This window comes from Musca vetustissima, unplaced genomic scaffold (genome assembly GCF_032173495.1).
Source record: "Musca vetustissima isolate MV318-11 ecotype Yass unplaced genomic scaffold, APGP_CSIRO_Mvet_v1 utg9226, whole genome shotgun sequence".
NCBI lineage: Eukaryota > Metazoa > Arthropoda > Insecta > Diptera > Muscidae > Musca > Musca vetustissima.
This window is the reverse complement of record NW_026885273.1, coordinates 162,839-169,942: the sequence shown is the minus strand read 5'-3', so window position 1 is coordinate 169,942 and position 7,104 is coordinate 162,839. Positions and strand designations below refer to the sequence as shown.

Genomic DNA, 7,104 nt, shown 5'->3' with positions numbered 1-7,104 from the left:
TATTTAAAATTTGTTTTGTGTTAATTCTTAATATTACACTGTGCAACAAAATTTTAGGGCGAGTTTAATAAGAACTCTTCAAAGTCTTAAATTACGGTACGGAGAATTCTTTGCTGGAATGAAAAATTCCAAGTATTCCTTGGATGTAAATTATTGAAATATAGTATAGTATTGACATATGTCGCTTAACTTTTTAGTCTTAATTTGAACGCATTTATGAAACAATTTTTTGTTTCAAAACTATTGTTTGTCTCTTTGTGGGAAGAATATATTGGCGTTTGATTTCAATATTTTTTGGTAACCCCCATATAACGGTACTTAGAAGCGGTACAATCGGTATTTAGAAGCTTTGGGGAAGGATTTTTAATATAATTCAATAATATAATTGGTTCTAATTTTAAATTGGTCATTAAGCAGAAAATCTCCTTACAAAAATTACCAATATTGGTCTCTGTTTCGGCATACAACGGTACCCTAAATTTGAAGCTTTTAGGCACGTTTTTCTACTTAATTATTAGCTGTAATTTGTTATTTTGGGTACTAAAATTTATTAATATCGGCACACGTTTTTACTAAATTCACTGCAATTTTATATTTTTGATTTTCCTTGAGTAGAAAATCTTTCTACCAAAAATTATAAACATTGATCCAAGTTTTCGGGTAGGCCCCATATAATGTTACACCTATTATTCGGTATTTTATGTGGCTTATAGTACGTTTACATTGTACCGGATTTATTAAAAACAGTGGTTCTAAATTGTTAATTCCATTACTTATATGTCAAATAAACCCTCATAGAGTGCCGTTTAGCCCGTTTTTTCTAACTAATTGGCTATAATTTGAATTTTCAGTTTCTTGTGGGGAACTAAATCTTCGCAATAACGGTTCCGTTCCATTTTCGGTATTTTGAAGGCTTTAGCAGCATTTTTCCACCGATGAGACTGTAATTTGGTATAGAGGGTTCTTGATATAAGCGCATGCCCCGACTATATATGATACCCTTTACCACTTTGGGTATATACAAAACGGCATATACATTAGAACCTACTTTATGAGGATTTATTTGACATATATGCAAAGGAATTGTCAATTGAAACCCACTGGGTTAACGAAATCCGGTTAAATGTAAACGTACTACAAGAAAGGTTCCTAAGATTTGTTACACTATCACTGTGTAACCAATGATTTCAAATTTAGCCTTTTTTCAACTTGTTAGCACCTGGCATTTTTATTTTCATATTGACGCATTGAAATTTCCCTATGTTTTCCAATGTTAAAAAAGAGTCAGTAAATCTGTGAATCAGTAAAAAACTCGGCCCGGCCAAACATTTTATGCTCTGCCCCATGTATAGTGTATTAAAATGTTTTTTAAAAAATTGTGATTGTGATATTGTTTGCCAGTAGATTGTTTATTTGGGAAAATGAAAACGCAAATAAAAATATCCAAAATAGGCGGTACTTTCATATGAGGCCCCGAATTTTTTTCCGCTATTCTAGAACAAATTTCTGTTCACAGATTTAATGCAACTATCCTAAATAGGATATGCACAAAATTTGACATCGCTACATCCGTGCATTCGGGAGATACGGTACATTCTTTTGGAAAAATTATATCAAGAAAACCAAATGCAAAATCGACAGAAAAATTATTTTACATTATTCTCTTTATTCATTTTTACAAGAATCAAAAATAATTATGATGGCAGAATTCGTACAATTCGAATACGAAGCGATTTAAATAATTTGGACTGTATACAGAAATTAGTACTGTACACAAATTTACCCTGTTCTATATATTGTAAAGCTCATAACTTTACCAAACTTTGAATTTTTTTGATTTTTCTTTTAATATGTGTCGTCTATAGTCAGGTCTTGAAATATGAAATCCAAATAATATATCACGAATTCCACAAAAACGTCAAAAACGCATAGGCCAAAAAATCAATTCGTTAAGAGAGATATGAAATTATATAGGAAATATTCTTTGCAGTCCGGACAATATATTTTTAGTTGAATTTTGAAATATCAATAATAAATATTAAATTCAAATAAAGTAAAATCATATTAAGAATTACATATATATATATATATATATATATATATAAATCTATATATATATATATATATATATATAAATAGTGTAAGAAAATTTGTAACGCGTGCGTGACAAAATTAATATACGTTTCTATACAGACTCTGATATAAGAATTTTTTTGGATAATGCTGTTATGTGTGGATCTTAAGATGGCAAACTCAAATAAAACAATGTTTGTTTTCTATCTCCATCGAAAAATTTTGTATCTGTCACGCACATGTTACATTTTTTCTCAATAAGTTGGTTTAGAACCGGACTTACAGGCAAAAATTTCGTGACGATTGGTCCAAAACTCCATAATGATATACTAAAATCCTTGGGGCCACACAAAGCCATAATACGCTGACAACATAGTTGTGTAGGGTATAAGAATTAGCATATTTAAGGGGACCCCCCCATTCTCGGGGTCAATTTTTTTTTAATTTAATTCGAGAATGTCCCTACAAAATTGCAAGTGAAAATCTCAAGAACTCTTGAAAATATAGCCGATTTATTGTGTCAGCATCAAGTGACGGCTAAAGGGCTTCTCAAACTCTCTCTCTTACGAATGGCGGGCACGATAACTCAAAAACTAATAACCCAATCGATTCCAACTTTTTACACGTTTCTCTGTGAGTGTATAGCTCTCCTTTGAACTAGGATAAAGAAAATCGGTGAAGATCTACCTTATTTTTTAACTTAGTTTTTGGTCAAAAATCGGCGATTTTCCAAAAATATTTTTTCAAAGGTCCGCCATTTTGTTAATTTTAGAGCGAAGTCAATAATCCTAGTTCGTACGAGAGCAAAACATGTACTCTTTCTAACACCGTTGGAATTTTCGGATTCCGATGTTCCAGTGAGTTATCATGCCCGCCATCAAAAATAAGGGATTTTCTTTAATTACAAAAACAACAACAAAACAATAACAAAAAATTTTTTTTAAATTATTTTTCTTCTCTTTTAAATCTTCAAATATATATGTGCAAAGTTACAAACCTTAACAAGCATTGGTATTGATTGAAAATCTTGAAAATTGAAAATCTTGAAAAATTCAAATCGAGAATGGGTGGGGTTCCCTTAAAACATTCTGTTTTGAATTTAATTTTGTTAGTACACGTGTGTAATGGTGCGTTACGGTGTTCAAAGTTAAAAAAGTATATGTTAGAAATGTTTTCTCAAAAAAAAAAAAAAATATAATAATGTCAATATAATCTTGAATAATCCCTTGTAGCTGTGAAAAAATCCACAATTTTATCTCCCGTCAATTTGCCGAAATTTCATATCGAAACTGCGTACGCTACATTTTGCTTAATATCTCCGAAATTTACAAATATATTCATAAAAAGAGCGTAAAACTATTTAATAAAAATTGCAAAAGAAATTTTGGATTTTTTACCAAAATAACCCTTATATTTCGCACGTTGTAGTGGAAGTGATGCAAATGTGGTATAGGTTGGTAATGTGGTATAGTCACTTTTTTTGTAAACTGAACATTTTTGAATAACTGAAACATGTTCTATAGTTTGATGTTCTCAAAAAAATAAGATAGCAATGACCTGTTTAATTTATTTAAATCACGTTGAGAATCAGTACCAAAAATAAAATTTTTCATGAAATTGACTTTTTTCGGTCGAAGTTTAAAAATAATTTTTTGTTTTACGGATGTACTTTAATCCTTATTACTAAAGCATTAAAATAATCAGTATGAACTAAAAATCAAATAATATGCGCGATTGCACCACATAATCACCAATTTGGAAAAAAAAAACTAGACATTTCATCAGTAAACACAAGTGTAGGTAATGTGGTATACCTTGATTCTGCATGCAAAAAGGCCAGCACTAGACAAAATCTCATTACTATGTGAAACATTTGTACTCTACGAGAGTCTACCATGAATCACAAGGATGAAAAACAAAGGCTATGAGTTTTAACAACTTCTCCATACAAAAATTAAATATTGCCATGTGTACACATTATTATATAATAAAAATTAAAGTTGCACTCAACGCATCCGTTAAAAATCTTAACAGACATAAATCTCGAGCTAATTCGCATTCATTAAAAACAATAAATTATATAAGATATCAATTGGAAGTGAAAATTATACTATACCACATTAACATCATGTGGTATACCACATTACCTGCACTTCTTTTAAAATCACTTTTTATGGGATTTCAAATATTTTCTCAAATATCTCTTAAATTGTTAGAATAATATTATTTTCAAATTGATACATGGAAAGACAACACATGTAGCATGTTAAGTGTAAATTTTCAATTTAATCGGATAAAAAATAAAAATTTGGCAATCTAAAAACAAATGGGTATACCACATTTGCATCACCTCCTATAACAGTGCTTGACATGGAAATCGTGATATATCTTAATTAAATATAAGCTCTAAAACATTTTGTTACCTATGGGCAACATTGAGCTACAAAGGGTTAATAATTATATGCATATATACAGCCTCCAAAACTTCGGTTATAACATTCAAAATACAAAAAATGGAGTGGTGCCGTTACATGGTAGTTGCCGATATTAATCGTTTTAGTGGAAAGATTTGACAACTCATAGAATCAAAAGTATCGAATTATAGTCAATTGGGTTAAAATACGTGCCCGAAGTCCCTAAAATGGCAAATAATGTGGGCTACCGCTCTGTTGGGCTATGCCGAAACTTGGACTAATATTAATAATTCTTGGTAGAAAGATTTATTGCCCAATTAGAATTAAAAATATTAAATTGAACCAACTCTATTGAAAAACGTGCCTAAATTTACCAAACAACGAATAATGGAGTTACCGCTCTATGGGGGGCATTTCCGAAACTTGTTCCCAATTGTTTACCTTTATTTTAAGGTAAGTTATTTTTATTTTTTAATTATAAAATTAACTTATTTATAATGTTGAAATTATGTTATTGTTTATTTACTTTAGAGATTTTTTTGGACGGCGGAAATAAAGACGCGTATTGATGGCGGTTTAATTCACAACAATTATTTTAGTAGTGTTGGCGGTTTATTTGGGATACCATTTGTATTTTGTTTTTGCAAAATAGTCAGACTGAATCGCAGTTTGTTGTTTTTATAAAAAACAACTATTTATTAGTGGGGAATGTATGGCATTGTTTGCCGAGGGGTAAGGCAGGGAAGAGTATAGTTTCGGATCACGCCACTGATCCTCATCAGTTCCCTTAGTTTTTTTTGTTAGGATATTCTCCCCAGAAGCTATTGCTTCTATACAAAAAACCTTTCATACCCAAATGTCTCTTGTAACAAAGCGAAGTACTTAGCTGACCAACGACATTAACTGCATGAGAATTTCGCTGGAGCCTCACTTCGAAGTTAACAAGGCATTTACAAACAATACCACACCATTCCCACTGTTGTGTGTTGTCACATCGCGACAAATGCAAATCGACAAACTGGGATTCAGCCTGACTATTTTGCAAAAACAACAATTATTTTATTTCATTCTATTCCATTATCTTATTCTTCTACATCTAACTTAATTGTAATTTTACATACTATTTAAATACTAATTTTTACAACTAAGAAATTCAAAAATGGTTTACATTATATTATTAATTCAAATTTAATTTTTAAAATAAATAAAAGTAATAAAAGGAAAATTTAATTAAATTGAATAAATTTTGGGATATTCCCAATACCAAATATACTAGGAGTAGTAGCAATGTACATGCAAAAATTGCAAAAAATTTATTATTACATGACAGTTTAGCACATCAGTTCGTACTGATAAACAAATTGTAATAGTAGTAAAAAATAACCATATAAGAGTTCAACTGAATTTGTGAGACGATTATCGTTGGATATAACCTCAAGAACAGAGTGTGGACGAGCTATGGTAGCAGGCCTATATGCCAGGAAACTATCAAGAAAGTTCTTTTATTTCTGAAAAGCTCTTCGATGAATCAAAGTTAAATATTAAAGACATAAAAAAATTACCGTGAGAAAGTCCAAAAATGAAAGGCTCATACCAGGAGGAGGTCAATAATGACATTGGGCTGTTTTTCTTTTATATGTAGTTCGATATATATATATATATATACGGCCGATTTGATGTAAATGGTGACACGAACTCACAGGTTTGTCAGATTGAGACGTAATTTTGGATAGCTCATTTAACTGAGTGATGAATGGCGCCTGATAATAAATCTACAATGACGTGAGTTATATAAATCGGTTCATATCATCCATCTATATATTTCAGATAGAGATATAGCTTCATTATATATTTCCTTGATTTCACCTTTGGAAAGGGCGCTGTGAGGCTGATTAACAATTGTCACGTGTCAAGTCTACTTCAGATCAATGAACATTTAGCTCTCATCGATTTAATGTAGTACACCAAAGACCTTAATTCTGCCAATTTGAAATGCCATTTTGTATAGATTTCAGAATGACATGTGTATGGATTAATTAAAGTAGGTTATTTTATCTATATAGAACACATATTTAATTTCTCCAAAGATGCTATGTTTTTTCCTATTGTCAAGATATTGTAACTAGGAGCATATCTTTAACTTTAGCTTGCACAAATATGTTTTCTAAATCTATGACTTAATTGATTTTTAATTAAAAAATAAAACTTGTTTATATATATTTTCTATAAAACTTTTTATTTTTTATTTATTATTTTTTCAATTATTTTCGTTATAAAATATAATGGATATTTTTTTTAATTGTTTTCAAAAAATATGCCATAGACTTAAGACATTATAAAAATGCTTTTGTTGTACATTATATTATAAAATATTTTTGTTTTTATAATTTTTTTTTTTTGAGTCCTTTAAAGGAGGACATTTTCTATAACAAATATGAAGCTTGAAAGTTACAGAATGAAGGGGAAAAGGTAAAAACAACAAGTGATGATGAACATGAATGTAGGTAGACGATATACGATATAGAATACCATTAACACAGACTTGGGCGTGGAACGAAAGCATAGCTTAAGAGTAAGAAAATACGTATTCGTAAATATTAAATTATTAAAAACTTAA

General features: G+C 30.0%; 1 protein-coding gene across 1 annotated transcript in view; it reads left to right on the top strand.

Annotated features, from left to right (window-relative positions):
- LOC133332470 (superoxide dismutase [Mn], mitochondrial) overlaps nucleotides 1–7,104 on the top strand; it is a 106,720-nt gene that overhangs the window by 36,962 nt on the left and 62,654 nt on the right. The gene's annotated exons all lie outside the window — the stretch shown is intronic.